The following is a 17,198-nucleotide window of genomic DNA, read 5'->3' on the forward strand; positions in this document are numbered from 1 at the left end:
GAGGTGGGAGGATCACGAGGTCAGGAGATCGAGACCAAGGTGAAACCCTGTCTCTACTAAAAATACCAAAAATTAGCTGGGCGAGATGGCGGGCGCCTCTGGTCCCAGCTACTCAGGAAGTTGATGCAGGAGAATAGCTTGAACCCGAGAGGCGGAGCTTGCAGTGAGCCAACATCACGCCACTGCACTCCAACCTGGGTGACAGAGCCAGGCTCTGTCTCAGAAAAAAAAAAAAAAAAAGAAAAGAAAAAAAGAGAGAAAGAAAAAGAAAAAAAAATCTCATCTCAAAAAATAACAAAAATAATATTTATATATATTAGTGTAGGAACAAAACTACTGAAAAAAATGAATATTTAATAATTTGGATAATACAATTCAATATCAAGTGAGAAAGAAAAATGTATGTCTATATGCATGATCCCAATTATAATTTTATAAGTAAACAATGTATACAGATTTTTAAAAATTGCAACAGGAAAACACTAAATTCACTGTGGTGATATTGTTAATGAAATTATCAGTAATTATAATTTTTTTCCTTTGCTTTAAAATACTTTTCTTTCTTTTTTTTTGTTTTTTTGTTTTTTTGAGACAGAGTCTCACTCTGTCATCCAGGCTGGAGGGCAGTGGAACAATCTCGGCTCACAGTAACCTCCGCCTCCAGGATTCAAGCAATTCTCCTGCCCCAGCCTCCCGGGTAGCTGGGACTATAGGCGTGCATCAGCAAGCCTAGCTAATTATTTTGTATTTTTAGTAGAGGCAGGGTTTTGCCATGTTGGCCAGGCTGGTCTTGAACTCCTAATCTCAAGTGATCCGCCAGCCTCAGCCTCCCAAAGTGCTAGAATTACAGGCGTGAGCCACCGTGCCTGACCTAAAACACATTTTAAATGCTATATGGTGAATATTCCATCTCATTCAATTTGCATGTAAAGTAATTACTGGTTGCAAAATGCTGGGATCAGCATGGGTACACAATGATGAATGAAAAGGACAACAAAAACTAGAATATGAAGGAAAAATTTAAAAAGGAAACCCATAAACTTAAAAGAAAATGTATGTGTGCAACAGTGTGGATTACTCTGAAACACATAATATTAAAGAAAAGAGACAGAAATGAATTTTTGATTTTATGTATCCAAAAATATAACAACACTGACAGTGTTAGGAATCAGATGGTGGTCTCCTGAAGAAATAGGAGGTGGTGAGAAAAGGACAACAGATAAAGAATACAGGAGAAATTTCTGGGTTGATGGAAATGTTTTATGCATAGTTTGGAAGGCAGTGATCAGGCGTTTCCAATTTTCAGTAGAACACTTAAGAGATATCTACCCTTCCAGTCCTTGAATTTAGGCTGGCCTTGTTATTTGCTTTAACCAACAGAATTACGCTGAAACGATGCTGTGCCAGTTGTGAGTCCAGGCCTCAACAGGTACTTTTCTTTCTCAGAGCCCTGCTGCTGTCATCTGAACAAGCTCAAATTAATCTTTTAGGCAATGAAAGATCATGGGAAGGAGAGCCTCGTTTTCTCAACCTTCCTAAGAGTGGCCATCCTAGACTAGATGGCTCACAGTTGGCTCACAGCTGACCATAGATGCCTGATTTTTTCAGAGACCAGAACTATGCAGCAGACCAATAGACTAGTAAGCAGCAATAAATGCTTATTCGTTTACGTCATGAGTTCTAGCCTGGCTTATTGTGCCGCAATCACCAGCAAACACCTATGAGAACAAAATTTACTGTCTTTCAGTTTTGTTGTAAAGAATAAATGGGCTAAAGGACTTAAAGCAGCATTAAAAATTGATAAGTACTAAAAATATAAGAAATTGATCAGACATATGTCTCTTTTACAATTTTCCCTGGGCAAAAAAGTACTAAGGAAAATAATCATAAAATGTTAGGGCTATATTTGAGATCTGCTATTGAGCAATAATACATGGATTTTATATCTTATGCAAAATCTCATTGAATAGTGATAGCTTCCTGAGTGCTGAACTATGAAAGATTGTTCAGTTACGTCTACATTCAGGAGAAAAAAATCAATGAGTAATGCTTGCATTAGGCATAGAATATGCAACTTGCTTCTGTTCTGGTGTTGTCCAATCTTCTCATTCAGGGATTAGAAACTCAGACTTTGCTGAGAGAGATGATGTTTTTAAAAAGTCATTCTGAAAATTAGTGGCAGATGCGAGTTTTTAACCAATGTGTTTTGAGTAAAATAATCCAAATTTTACCATACCCATGTGTAGTTTTAAAACATTGAAGCCCGGGCAATGGTTCCTATCTAATACTTTTCAAAAATAATTAATTCTTGAATATTAGAAATATTATTGCTAAGAAACTTGAAGTTTTATCAAGCGATCAACCAGCTCCCCATCCCCTCCCATGTCCATGATTTAAGCCTATTAGAGAAAAAAGGATAAGCAGAGATATGAAAGAACAGCTCACCCTACAACCCTCAAGTAGGGTGTGTTGAGACTATGGTCCATTTCTGAGGACAACTGGTCCAACATTTATCATGATCAATACATTTGTTAACAACGAGAAGCCCATTCTTACCTCTGACAGGTTTATCTGTAGAAGATGCTGTGTCACCCCAATGTTCTGGTTGCTGGTCAATTCAAATTTTCACCCCATAACTAGTAGTCCAAGGCAAGCAGCAAAGAGAAGGACTCTTGAAAAATCATTGACTTTGGGGGCAGAAGGAAAGCAAGGAGAGGCCTGCAGGAAAATTGAGTCTGAAAAGTCAAACAGATTTTAGGTGAGAAAGTTTTAAATTTGGAGAGAGAGATCAATTTACAGGCAATCTTTGTGGTGTCCTGAAAAAATGTGCCACAGAAATTGGCCAAGTTTGGGTAAAAAAAAAAAAAGAAAAAAATCCCTGTGATAGCCAGGCTCTGGGGTGATAGTGATTAAGAGAATACATTATGGTTTTCAACAAATTGGACCCCAGAACCTATCATCTCATCTCCTCTGAGTATGAATAACTTTTCACATAAAAGGCAACCAAAGGAAGCCATAAACAGGGATTCATCTAAGGTCTCTTCATCTCAGAGAATAGCAAGATGTCCTACCAGGATTCCCAATTTGGATGGGAGGAACTCTGAAGTAAAACATTCAAGGATATTATTCTCGGCTGCCTGTTTAATCCTAGGTGAGAAAGATCAGGCCTTCCTGCCTTGTCATATAGTCTCACAGTGGGATAGCCTCATTCATCAAAGTTATAGTTTTCAGATATGAAGATGTCAAAGACAATTTGCAGCCCCCTTGGCAGAAGCCATTTATATATTCCATCTAGTCTGCCAATAGGTGACGGATGTGTCCAGTGTCTAGCCCTGGCACCTACTCTTGTTCTTGCATGGGATCTGGCAGATGTCATGTACTTCTCCAAAGTGATGAAGTGGAAACACTGTTGACTTGGGATCAAACAGACAGGGATTTAATTCTAGCTCTGACACAAACTATATGACTTTGTTCAAGTATATTAACCTCTTGGAACTTCATCATTTGCACAATGTGAAAAATACTTCATAAGGCTGCTTTAAATGTCAATAAGTTAATGTAAGAAATGCAAGTCAGCAATGTATATGCATATAAAAAAATCTAACTTATATTGTGTCCTCAATAATGTCAGTGCTCTTCCATCTAAAAGGCCAAAAGCATGCCTCTTCCCTCATTTCTCTCACTGATTGATAGAATGGAATGTATCTAATATTTAATAACAAAACAGCTGTCTCTATTTCAAACATTCATACTTTCATTTGAACACGGGAGGTTCTGAATTTTCATCTTTCTGAATCCCTTATTAACTATAAAATTGGTTGTGTGGAGTTTTACCTTAAACTCTGATTGGATAAACATTTAGACCTCAATCATGTTATATGTGGCCAGTGTGCTTGTTGTTGTTATAAGTCAGAGTTGTTAATTTATGAAAACACTGCATATGTTTTGGGACTAAATCAGAAATCAATTTTTAGTATCCAGAGCAGTCAAGTAATAGCATAAAGAGATGGTTTACAAAAATAAAAGAAAGAAAATTGTTTCCATTAGCCATCTCCTGTGTGCTTTTCTAAATAAAGACCAAAACTCACCCTATCATATAGTTTCACATTATGATAGTCTCATTCTTCATTTATAGATATTATATATGAAGATATCAAAAAGAATATGCAGGATCCTCAGTAGAAGCTGTTGGTGTGTTATTAGTCATAGGTACACTATGGTAGATGAACACTCAAGTCCAGCTGAAGGGCCATTGGGCTAGCATCCTGGCAAACCCTGGCCCAGCTGCAACCCAGAATCTTTGCATCCCTTCCACCCAGCTTGTCTAATACCTGTCTCTATCCTTAACTCAATAGGAACCCAGCATGTATTTGCTCCTTTTTGATAACCGTGGACCATTGACATTTCTTTCTTCTTAACCTCCCATTATTGTAATATTTTCAGAGATAAGTAAGGGTGATTTTGACCACAAAAATCAGGCTAGATTTAAGATTCATTGATTCCTCTTCATCTTACAATTTTTGGGTTCTCAATGAGTAATCAATTAGCAAATCAATTAGCTGATCTAAATTAATCTACTTTTTTGAGCCTCCGTTTCCCCAAATGTAAAGACAGTGAAAAGACTAAACTCTTTGGTGTTGAACCAATTCTGAGGCCTTTTATGATTCATCATTATCCCCCTTTGTAGCTTCACCTTCTTCACTTGGAACCAGTTCATTTTTTCACGAGAGCAGCCACAGCCTCCAGCTGTGGGCAGTTGGTGGCAGGCATAGAAGAACCATTCTAAGATGTTTTCCTCTTGGCATAAGCTACTCAGTCACATATTAAGAAATCTCTGCTACCAAATTTGCCAAACCCAGATAGTGTTCCCTTTGGTACCTTAGTACCTCTCTTGCAGTCTCCACTCTGAAATTCTGGGTTTTGATCATACTTCTATTTTCACATAGATTGTCGTACATTCTTTTTATCCAAGCTCTATACTCCGGGTTGTTATAAGCTGTTTTGAAATCTCTGAGTACACTTTTCAGAAACAGCTGTTCTGAGTTAAGGTTGTTTCTGTTCCACAGCAGTGATTTAGCTCAGACTAACTTTTCTCCCCACAATTACGGGCTCATTGCAGTCATCCTGTGGGACCTGTATCTGGCAGGGGAAAGTGTGTTGGAAGAGCAAGAAGAGGATATGGAACAAGCCGGCAGCCCTGGATGACAGGTCTCCCCAGAGATCCTTCCCCCAGCTGGAGCCAGCCAAGCCTAGCCTTTCTGCTGACAGTCATTCCTGCTTCCTGCTTCACCCATGTGGCTCCTGACATGCTGTTTGAAAAGATCTGTAAGGTAGCTGTGTGGCCTCATTTCTCTAAGGATCTCCAGGGAAGCCAGCTTTCTTGGTGACTGCATAATTTATGTCATTCCCTGGCTTAAAGGCTCTCAGAGGCTCCCTATCACTGAAAGAATAATATGTAAACCTTTTAGCATGACTCCCAAGGCCAGCTTTCTCATCTGTAAAATGGGGTTCAAAACACCTAATTTGTGGGGTTGTTCTGAAAAGTAAATAATCTAATATGCCTAGGTCTCTGTGTAGTAAATAGGGTACAAAACAATTAGCAGTTTTCTTCCCTTTCCTGATCTGGTCCTTATCTATGTTATAGGCTTATCTCCTATTACTCTCATTCTTCATTTCAGTTATCCAATCTACTTTCATTCTTCAAATATTTTTAATATTTGTATTCAGACTGTATGTGTCTCTTCATATACAATCTTTCTTGAAACTTATGCTTCCCTTTTCTTCTCAGAAAAAAAAAAAAAAATCTCATACCACAGCATTCATTTTCACTCTCTTTCAAAGTATAGGTAGTCCCTCTCTTCCTTTCCTCCTGTGTTCCACTGCCCTGATACACTTCTGTGACTGCACTTAGTGTTTTGTCATTAATGTAATGATAATAATAGCTATCATTCCTAACGTGCTTATTATATACCCAAGACTGCATTTTCCCTTTAAAACATTACCTTTACTTTTCAAAGCAACCCTACAATTGTTGATATTTAGCCTCCATTTTAGATGAGAAAAAATGAAGCCGAAAGGGGATGAGGTTGCCCAAATATACAGCCTAGTTTGACATGTGCCATGTTGACTAGACAGTACTTCTTAAATAACTATGTAAGAGAGCTGGCCCTCAACAAGTAACTGCTAAGAGATGAATGACTCAGAAAAGTCTCCCTTTGATTCTTGATTCTTTTCTCACCAGCATCATGAGCTTCTCTTTTCCTTAAGGGACACATCTGTTCAGCCCAGTTGTGTTTCAGTATGTACCATCAGAGAATTACAGAGGAATGCAATAGATCATTCAAATAAAACTTTTTTTTGTATTACAGATGTAGAAACAGACTTGGAGATATTAGAACCTTTCCTGAGGTCAAAACTGAAGAAGCGAGGGAACTGGAATTCCAATGACATTCACTTTATTCTCAAACTGGTGTTCTTCGCACAGCTCTGTTTACTAGGTTGGGGAAATGACTGGCTGATTTTCAAATCTATAACAGCTGGAGCACAACTAGAGCGGCTTCAAAACCCAACACAAGCATCACTTCCTCCAGGAAGCTGTCTGTTGAGAGCTGATCTAAGTCAATATGACCATTTATATTTAGATATTTGGTAAATATTGGTATCTTCCCCAAACTTAGAAGAAGGTAGAAACTATATGTCAGCTCTTTCCACAAGCTCAATTGAGTGGTATACAATGAAAGAACGTATGCCACTTGCTTTCAGATCAAATAATGACACCCAAAGGGATGTTTATTATCTAAGCAGGCATATAACAACTTTACAACCAATTCGTGCAGGCTTGTTGAGGTCTTGACTTTCTGTCAAGCACAGAGGCTTCACATGAAGCCTCTGCATGAAAGACTGACCCAAGGCAAATACAACGAATATTTTGATAGCAAGATCAACTATTATTCTTGTAAGGTTCAGTGGCAGAATCTTTTTCAAGTGGAGGAAAACAAGACCAAATGAAATTCTAGTTCTATAGCAAGTGCCTGGTTCATCAAATTCTTATTTACCAATTAAACAAAAGTGATGTAAGGGCACAATTATTCTAGTCAAATAGCCATGCACATATCTTAAACACTGTAAGTCTCACTCATAAAAAACATAATCTATATTATGTAATTAGCAATCCCCTTTGAGCATATTCTGATACCAGCATTTGAAATGCATGCCCTAGAGTGTAAACCTTTCTGGGTAGAGGTAACTCAATATACATAGAACCTAGATTCTTCATTAGAAGTCTTTGGGTGTTCTTTCAAAGAACCCCTGATCTTCACAGGGTGCAAATTAAATAGATTTACATACACATGCATTACCTTGTCTATAGACAAGTTCATACTTCTTTGTTAGAACCTTCAGCGCACAGAGTAATTGTTCTAGGTCAGGCATCTGCCTCTGCCACCAAACACTAGTTATTTTCATCCTACTAAGCACCCCTTTTGCATGGTGACTGGCATAAAGTGTACATGCAATAAGTGTATGTGATCTTTTAACAAATGACTGGATCAATTAATAAACTGGAATAAGCAGACGTTGGAATTACCATTCCAGCCTGTTGCCTCCATTGTGGTTATTCTGACTAAAAACAAAGCAAAAATGATGGGGAAGGAACTCTTCTCTGTTATAGCACAGCTCATGACACAGAATTGGATGGAAAAATCTAGAGTTCCATGTAAAGTTACGTTCTACCTGCATCTGACTTTCTCTTCCATCAGGCAAGTCAATATACCCCTTAGAGAGCTGGTCCTTTAAGGCAGGCTGACCTCACTGGAGAAGGCAGAATCTTTGTGGTCAGCTGTGACTAGCAGCTGAGGTGTACGCTAGGGAAGAAAGAGGGCCTAGGTTGGTAGACAACCTCCCCATTCAAAAACCAACTTTGCGCATTCTCACTGTGTCTGCTTTACTTCAAAGGCTGTTTTTATTGTCACCCAGGCAAAGAAACTAGCCTTCAGGGTTTACCGCCCATCCTGACAGGAAGCGTTCTCACTGTCTAATTTGCATTCTAAATAGGTGCACAATTGATTCACAAAACCTCTGTGCTGCTTAACAGGACAAATGAATCATTTGCTTTCCAAATTACAGGGAGCTTCGAGGTCAGTCAGCCTGGGAAGCCACTGAGCCTCTCCCTCAGAGACACAGAGGAATATAAACAAGCAGCCTCCAGCTTTGGGAACCATCTCCGTTTGAGTGGTCAGTGCCATCATCCTCTTACAACACTCAGGGGACCCAGGGTATTAGCATGCTCAAGCCAGCATATGGTACGCGTCTTATTAACGTAATCGCACGACTCCAGCAAGCTGTTTTCCAGATGATTTGGACCCCTGTGAATATCCATCCCTATTCTCTGCCTCTGCTCGTCTCTGAAAGGGATAATGCATACACATTCCTTTTGCCCAGTGGACTCCAAAGAAATCTTTCCAGTGTTTATAATACCTGTAAAACCCCTCTGTAAATAACACTCAGACCACACTGAGCAGATTGAAGCCAAGAAGCTCAGTTCTGCCTGACAGCTTTTCCCCAATTGGTTATTTTTGCAGTTAGAAAAGAAGAACGGCTCCTGAACAGAAGATTCACACCAACCTTAACTTAGACAGTTTTTATGGCTCTTTAGTGAAAGGCTGTTTTCTACATTTTTGAAAGATTAAATGAATTCAGCTTCTCCATCTAAAAACCTCTTTCTTTTTATGCTGGCCATCAGAAAACATACATTGTTTTCTGTTCAGCCAAGGACCTCCCTCCCTCACCCCAATCTATGTCTCTCCCCTCAATCCTTCCAACCATGAATGCCAAGAATTGCAAAAGATTCTTTAGCTAACAGTGACCTGGGAAACATAAGAAATAAGAAATAAAGAAATATATTGCTCTGGAAATTAAGAAATATATTGGGGAAATACCTTTAAGATGAAATGAGAGGCTTCATTCAGCCTTCAGAAGAATTATTTGTGACTCATTCAAAAAAGTGAGAGAGAAGATCAACAAGGATGTTTTAGTACCCACCAGTAGGGAGAAATGGAAATGCAGAAGAAACTAATATCTATTAAGTACTTACTTATGGAAATAAACAAAGACCACCCAAATGAGAACGAGCACAGCTATTTATTCAGAGCTTGCAAAAGCAAGGGAGTCAGCCATCATCGCATTTGGCACAGACTCGAAGGGAAAGCAGCAGGGTGGGAAGGCTTTATAATGGAACAAAGGGAAGGCCTCAGATGTGCCCTGATTGGAAGTTGTTGGCATGGGGAGGCTGAAGGAGGGCTAACTAGATGTGGGGCATCCTATGTGATTGGTTTGGAAAACATATTTGGCTTGCTCTGGTTGGTGCTGAGTTGGCAGCAGAGGCAAAAATTAGAGAAGCTGGCAATCATTGAGCAAGCCTATATTCTGGACTGATTGCTGCAGAGGCTACAATCTGGCTTCCTAGACAGGTTGCTGAAGACATTGTGGTTCAGGGTTGGTTCTATAGTTATATATTTTGTCCTTTTATCATGTCTCCATTGCTGTATACATTTTCTATTTGTATATTCATTCTATTTTTGGATTAATTTTTTGTCTTTATTGCATTATATTTGAATGTGGTTATTCACCAAATCATAATTAAGACTGATGTATAGACCTAACTCATTACCATAGCACTTACTGGAACTCAACATGTGACTTGTTAATATTCCTTCTAATTTAAGGGCAAACAGAATTATTCTATTTCAGAAATTAAAAGCTATTTTAGATACTTGAACACACTGAGATTGCTCTATTTTGCCTTAAATTTATTTTTCTTCAGCTAAATATTCACAGAAGTTTAATCTAATATGGTTCACAGATTATAATATCAATTTGACTTTTTTCTGTTTATATGGAATTTCAATGAGAATTTGTGGTATATATCTTATTATTGCCTCTAGAAAATTTTATTTGACAGCAGAGGAGAAAAACATGTTTTGCTTTTTTATCCCCAGGCAAATAGTTTAATATATATACATTCATATATAATATATATTAGCTTAAGACGTATACATATATTATATATATTAGTTATAAATATATATTTCAATAGCTTTGGGAGTACAAGTGATTTTTGGTTACATGGAGAAGTTCTTTAGTGGTGATTTCTGACATTTTGGTGCACCCATGACCAGAGCAGTGTACACTGTAAACTGTACCCAAGAAGAAGCTTTTTTTTTTTTTTTTTTTTTTTTTTTTTGAGACGGAGTCTCGCTCTGCCACCCAGGCTGGAGTGCAGTGGCCGGATCTCAGCTCACTGCAAGCTCCGCCTCCCGGGTTCACGCCATTCTCCTGCCTCAGCCTCCCGAGTAGCTGGGACTACAGGCGCCCGCCACCTCGCCCGGCTAGTTTTTTGTATTTTTTAGTAGAGACAGGGCCAAGAAGAATCTTTTATCCCTCACTCTCCTCCAACTCTCCTCCCCCACGAAGAGCTCCCAACATCTATTATATCATTCTTTTGCCTTTGCATCCTCATAGCTTAGCTCCCACTTATAAATGAGAACATAGAATTTTTCGTTTTCCATTCCTCAGTTACTTCACTTAGAATAATGGCCTCCAGCACCATCCACCTTGCTGCAAAAGACATTATTTTGTTCCTTTTTGTGGCTGAGTAGTATTTCATGCTGTATGTATACCATATTTTCTTTATCCACTCATTGGTTGATGGGCACTTTGGTTGGCTCCATATTTTTGCAATTGCAAATGTGCTGCTGTAAACTTATACCAAATGCCAGGTACTGTCATTTCATTTAATCATCACAGAAATCCTATGGTGGGGGAAAAGACATTGTTTTACTGTCTCAAAAGGTTAACACCTGAAACAAGTGGCTCAATATATTGAGCTAGTGTTGCGGTCTCACCAATGCACCTTTATGTAGCAGTTTCTCTTGGGAGGTATCACCCTGTGTTCTTCGTCTCACCTCCTAGATGATCGAGGAGTGCTGACACAGGTGTGAGGCTGGAGCAAAAGTTCACAAGCGAAAGGAGAAAGCACTCTGCAGAAGAGTCTGAGTGGATTGCCGGGTCACAGCTGAATGCAACAAGCTTTTATAAGAAACTGCTCTCCTCCCTGTAACTGTTTGAGGAGTAACTTGTCTTATTAGTAAAGCTGTCTGTGCAACTCCCTTTATCCAGCTGTGGGATGCTTCTAAGTAAGCACAAAGCGCTGCTTCTCTTGTTCATGTAACTGTGGTTTTGTTTTAGGTAAGCCTCCTTCCTCCCTGTGCAAGTTCCCATGGAGCCAACTGTGTATATGCCTGAAAGGGGGAGGAAATGTTTTCCTGGAGCTCGCTAATTATACAAAGAACACAAATGTTTCTGTGCATTACCGGCTCCTTATCTGCCCCCAAGCTTATCTGTGCAGCTGCAGCAGCTGTGATTTTTCAGGCAGGCATTTCTCCCGGGCCCAGCCTTAACTATTTACCTAACTGGTTTTTCGTTACCTTCTCCCTCACTAGTGAGTGACAGGACTAGGTTTTGCATATTAGGAGAGGCTGATTCAGAAGCTCGCACTCTTTCCCACAAGTCCAACAAGCCTCATTGGCTCAGGTGGAGATGATGTGTACTCCTGGAGGTCAGGTTGGGAGCGTCTGCAGAAATCACAGAGATTTAGGGTATAGCCAACTTTTACGCTTCTGTAATGTTTAGTCTAGCCTCAGCTTCAACATGAGCTTTTGCTTCCATGAGCTTTGGAGACGAGGCTCCGAAGTTTACATGGAGATATCTGGTTGAGAATTACAATGAATACCTAGCCAAGTATGGAATGCCTATTCTTGAGGTCATTTGCACAAATAACATGCCATTAAGATCTTTTTTAAATAATTGAACTTTTATAAACTGGATTATGCTTTAAATTGCATTAGTAGAAAGAAATATCTTTAAAATAATGTCCCTTAAGAAAATTCACAGGAGACTAAAAGATACACCCAATTATTTGCCCAGGGGACTAAAAAATACACCCAAAATATATGCCAAAAAATTATGCATATGAGCATGTTTGCATTTTTGGCCTGAATAAAATGTTGACATCTTCATAAGATTCTGTGAATATTTATTTTCTTCCAAAAGAAAAATTCTGAACATCTGTAATTTAAATAAAACAATAACAAAAGCACTCCTCCATCTAGGGTGATGTGCAGTCAGAATTGAGAACAGCTGCTCTAAAAGAGAAAATCATCTTGTTTAAAGTAGGGCTAACTGTGCAATGTCTCTAACATCTTTGTTCATATAGAATGTTGCAAGTGGAGTCATCTCCGAGATGCCCACGAGGTACCAGCCATACACTGTTGCAGACACTGCTGACAAGGAACAAGCTGCTTTCTGCTTTGGTCCGAGCGAGATACGTGGAAGAGTTTTCAGCTTCCTAGTTTACATTAAATTTCCAGAATACATCATGGTAAGAAGGGGACTTGGAATTTTAGCTAAGATACCTAATAGCTGGGGAGCTTGGACAAGTCACTTCCTCTTTTGAATCTTTGTTTTTATATGCTTACAGAGATCTGCTTAATACAGGCTTTCTTTTCTTTTCTTTTCTTCTTTTCTTTTTTTGAGATGGAGTCTGACTCTGTCACCCAGGCTGGAGTGCAGTGGTGCTATCTCGACTCACTGCAAGCTCCACCTCCCAGGTTCACACCATTCTCCTGCCTCAGCCTCCCAAGTAGCTGGGACTACAGGCGCCCGCCACCAGGCCCGGCTAATTTTTGTATTTTTAATAGAGACGGGGTTTCACTGTGTTAGCCAGGATGGTTTTGATCTCCTGACCTCGTGATCTGCCCACCGCGGCCTCCCAAAGTGCTGGGATTACAGGCATAAGCCACCGCGCCTGGCTTGAATAAAGGCTTTTTGACAATGGTCCAGGCAGCCCTGGATTTTAGATATGTAATATGTATTTCTATAGTTATAGAAGGGCACTCTTATCCTGGCATTGATGAGAACAGTATCACATGTGTTGGCCTTATGTATTTAAGTTTTAGGTAAGATTGTATTTGAAAAGTGAGCTCCAGTGCAAATAAAAACTTTGAAAACTATTAAATGAAATGAGCCTTAAGTGCTGGGATTATAGGCCACATTTTTAGTTCTTAGTTTTTCAATCTATTCTTGAAGTTTTTTATATAGAAGATTATGTATTTTTTGTTTCTCTATTCCTCCTTTACTGGTTTATTTGCATTAAGAAAATATTTTCTGGCACTTTCGGAGGCTGACACGGGCAGATCACCTGAGGTTAGGAGTTTGAGACCAGTCTGGCCAACATAGAGAAACTCCATCTCTACTAAAAATACAAAATTAGCCAGACGTGGTGGCGCATGCTAATCCTAGCTACTTGGGAGGCTGAGGCAAGGGAATCGCTTGAATCCAGGAAGCGGAGATTGTGGTGAGCCGAGATTGCACCATTGCACTCCTGCCTGGGCAACAAGAGCAAAACTCAGTCTCAAATAAAAAAAGAAAAAAAAAAATTCTGATGTACTATTTTAATTTAATTAATGATATTTCCCCTACGGTTTTTGAGTTCTATTTTCAGTGGTTGCTCTATTTTTAGTGGTATAGGTTTTATCACATACATCTTATCAGAATTACCCTCATATTTGTAATAGCTCTGGAAATTCAAGTGTTGTCTAATACTACTCATCTATTCCCTTTTCTACCTTCTTACAGTATTACTTTTGTGTATATTGCAGCTATTAATATTGTAAATGCAACAATACATCGTTATAATTATTATTTTAGCATCTGCAGCCATTTCTTAGCTTATTAAAGTTTTGCTTTCACTTGTCCTCTTTGTGATATTACTGGCAAATACATTCATATAGATTACATTTTTATATGTTGGAGGCTAAACCATACTTTATATATATATTATTTTATACAATCGATTTTTAAATCAGTTAAGTGAAGAAAAGCATACATTTTTACTGTCTTTTATAATTACATAATAACTTTTATCATTTTTTGTGTTTGGATTAAAATTACCATCTGGGCTCCTTTGCTTTCATTCTGAAGAACTTCTAGTTTTTCTTGTAAGGTCTGCTAGAAATAAATTATCTCAGTTTTTGTTTATCTGGAAAAGTCTTTTTCTTTTTGCTTTCATTTCTGAAAGAGAGCTTTGCTGAATAGAGGATTATTCATGCACAGAATATTTCTTTGAGCATTTTGAATATGTTATCCCACTGCTTCTATTGTTTCTGCAGAGATGTCAGCTGTTAATCTTATTGAGGTTCCTGTGTAAGTGATGCATTATTTTTCTCTTGCTGCTTTCAAGGTATTCTCCCTAGCTTTGACTTTCAGCATTTTCAGTACAATATATCTATTTGTGGGTCTCTTTGCATTTGTTCTACTTGGATTTTGTTGAGCTTCCTGGATGTGTAGGTTATTGTTGTATAATAAATTTGGGAAGTTTTCAGCCATTATTTCTTTGAATATTTTTCTTCTCTTTTCTCTCTCTTTTTTCCTGGTACTCTCATTATATATTTGTTGGTGCACTTAATTTTCTCTGACATTTTTCTGAGGTTTTCGTTTCATTTTTCTTCATCATTTTTGCTCAATTGCCTTGGCTTACATAGTCTTTACTGACCTATCTTTAAATCAGTTAATTCTTTCTTTTGCCAGGCAAAATCTATTGTTGAGCCTCTCTAGAATTGTTTTTTATATTTCAGTAATTATACTTTTAAAGACAAGAATTTTCATTTTTAAAAATAATTTTCCTTTACTAATACTGTCTTTGCTCATTCTTGCATTGTTATAAAGGACCATCTGAGACTGGATAATTTATAAAGAAAAGAGGTTTAATGGGCTCACGGTTCCACAGGCTGTATAGGAAGCATGACTAGGGACACCTCAGGAAACTTACAATCGCGGCAGAAGATGAAGAGGAAGCAGTCATGTCCTATATGACTGGAGCAGGAGAAAGGGGTGAGGAGGTGACACACACTTTTAAACAACCAGATCTTCTGAGACCTCACGCAATATCATGAGAACAGCAAGGGGGAAACCCACTTACATGATCCAATCATCTCTCACCTGGCCCTATCTCCAACATTAGGGATTATAATTTGACATAAGATTTGGGTGGGGACACAAGTACGAAGCAGATCAGGTATTTTCTCTTTGGTGTGATATTGTTAGCCTAGCTTTCCTTATTTTTTATTAGGCTTTCTTTTAGTTCTCTGAATATGTTATAATGGCTACTTTGAAATCTTTGTTTAAGTCCAATGTCTTATTGCTTTCACAGGCAGTTTCTGTTACTTACATTTTTCCTATGTATAGGTCATAATATCTTGTTCCTTTGTATGCCTCATAATTTTTTAATTTACTTCTTTATCTATTTAATAAAACCATGGTTTAGGGCTTATGGAGGCTACAAGACTTGCAACCTTCCCAATTGCTCCTACAGAAAGCATCACTATTGTAAAACCTATGATTGGTGTTTGAGATATTTTTCAGACCCTGCATTCTGATGGACAAGCTGGTGCCACTTGGAACAGTAAACCATACCAAGAAACTGACTCACCTGATCTTGTGATGCCCCCAACCCAGGAACTGACTCAGCAGAATACGAGAGCTTTGACCCCTTATTATATTATCCCTGACCTAGCCAATTAGCCTTCCCCATCCCCTAGTGCCCTGCCTGCCAAACTATACTTGAAAATCCCTCACCTCAGAATTCTCCAGGAGGCAGATTTGACAAATATTTCCTGTCCCTCTGCTTGGCTGATCCTGCAATTATTTAACTCTTTCTTTGCTACAAAACCTGCTGCTCTCAGTGCATTGGCTTTTCCGGGCAGTAGATAGGAAGAATCTATTGGGTTGTTACAAACCTATGGTTCTAGTTGTTACCTATGTGCTGATGAATCGCAACTTTTTATTTCCAGATCAGACTTTTCCTTTGATCTCCAGACCCAAATATTTAACTCTGTTTGTCTCATCACTTCCAATTCAACATGATCAAGTCCTAACTTGTGACCTTGCTTCTACTCCCCTCAATAAATATCTAGACCTTGGAAAGTCTTTCTACTGCAGTGAATAGTTGCTGTGTAAGTATGAAATTCTTACCTCCTATTCCCTCAGTCCTTCACTATGTTTAAAATCAACTTCTACTTATTTTATCTCAGCTGTGAATATCTCAAATGTATTCACTTCTCTACATTTTTTTCCTACCACTCTGGGGTGTTACATCTTGCCTGTACAATAGCCACTGTGTTAGTTTGCTAGGGCTGCTGTAGCAAAATACCACAGACTAGACAGCCTAAACAATAGAGATTTATTTTCTCACAGTTCTGAAGGCTAGAAGTCCAACATCAAAGTGTTGGTAGGCTTAGTTTCTTCTGAAGCTTCTGTCCTTGGCTTGCAGGTGGCACTCTTCTCTCTGTAACCTCACATGGTCATCCCTAGTGTCTCACATGCATTCCTACTGTCTTGTCTTGTTTCTAAATTTGCCGTTCTTATAAATATCCAAGTCAAATTGAATTAGACCCTACCCTAACAAGCTCATTTTAACTTACTGCTTTAGAAGTCCTGTCTCCAAACACAGTCACATTCTGAGGTATTGGGGGTTAGGGCTTCAACATATCGATTTTGAGGGGACATGATTCAGCCCATAACAGCCAGATAGCCCATGTCCCACTCTATTCCACCTGTCAACCCACCTCCACCAGTCGGTACTCCAAGTTGTAGTCAGGGTGATCTTTAAAAAATGGGAATTTGATGAACAATGGATGCACATAGAGCCTTTCTATGGTTTCTGTTTACTTTAGGATCAAAATATAACCCTCATTGAGACTTACAAATGTGCCAGTATAGCAGTATCATTCTTAATATAGTCAACTCTGTAGTTTGACTATTAGATTAAAATCCTGGTTTACCTACTGACCAGTCCTTAACTTGATAAGTTAGTTACTTGTCTTAGCCTAAATTTTTCATCTAAAAAACAATTTTTTTCTTTTATTACGTGTTAATATTATTTTTGAAAATTTTTTGGCACAGATTAAATAACATAATCCAAGTAAAGTGCTTAGCACAGAGTAAAAGTTTTAAAATGGTCATTTATTATTATTTAGTTCTATATTTACTTGCTTATATTTTTATCTTGTATTTCCTTCCTCTTTATTTCTGCTATTCTACCATATTCATCTTATTTTAATTCTTAGAAAGATATGCCAGAATAC

The sequence above is a fragment of the Macaca nemestrina genome, chromosome 9 (assembly GCF_043159975.1).
Source record: "Macaca nemestrina isolate mMacNem1 chromosome 9, mMacNem.hap1, whole genome shotgun sequence".
Taxonomy (NCBI): Eukaryota; Metazoa; Chordata; class Mammalia; order Primates; family Cercopithecidae; genus Macaca; species Macaca nemestrina.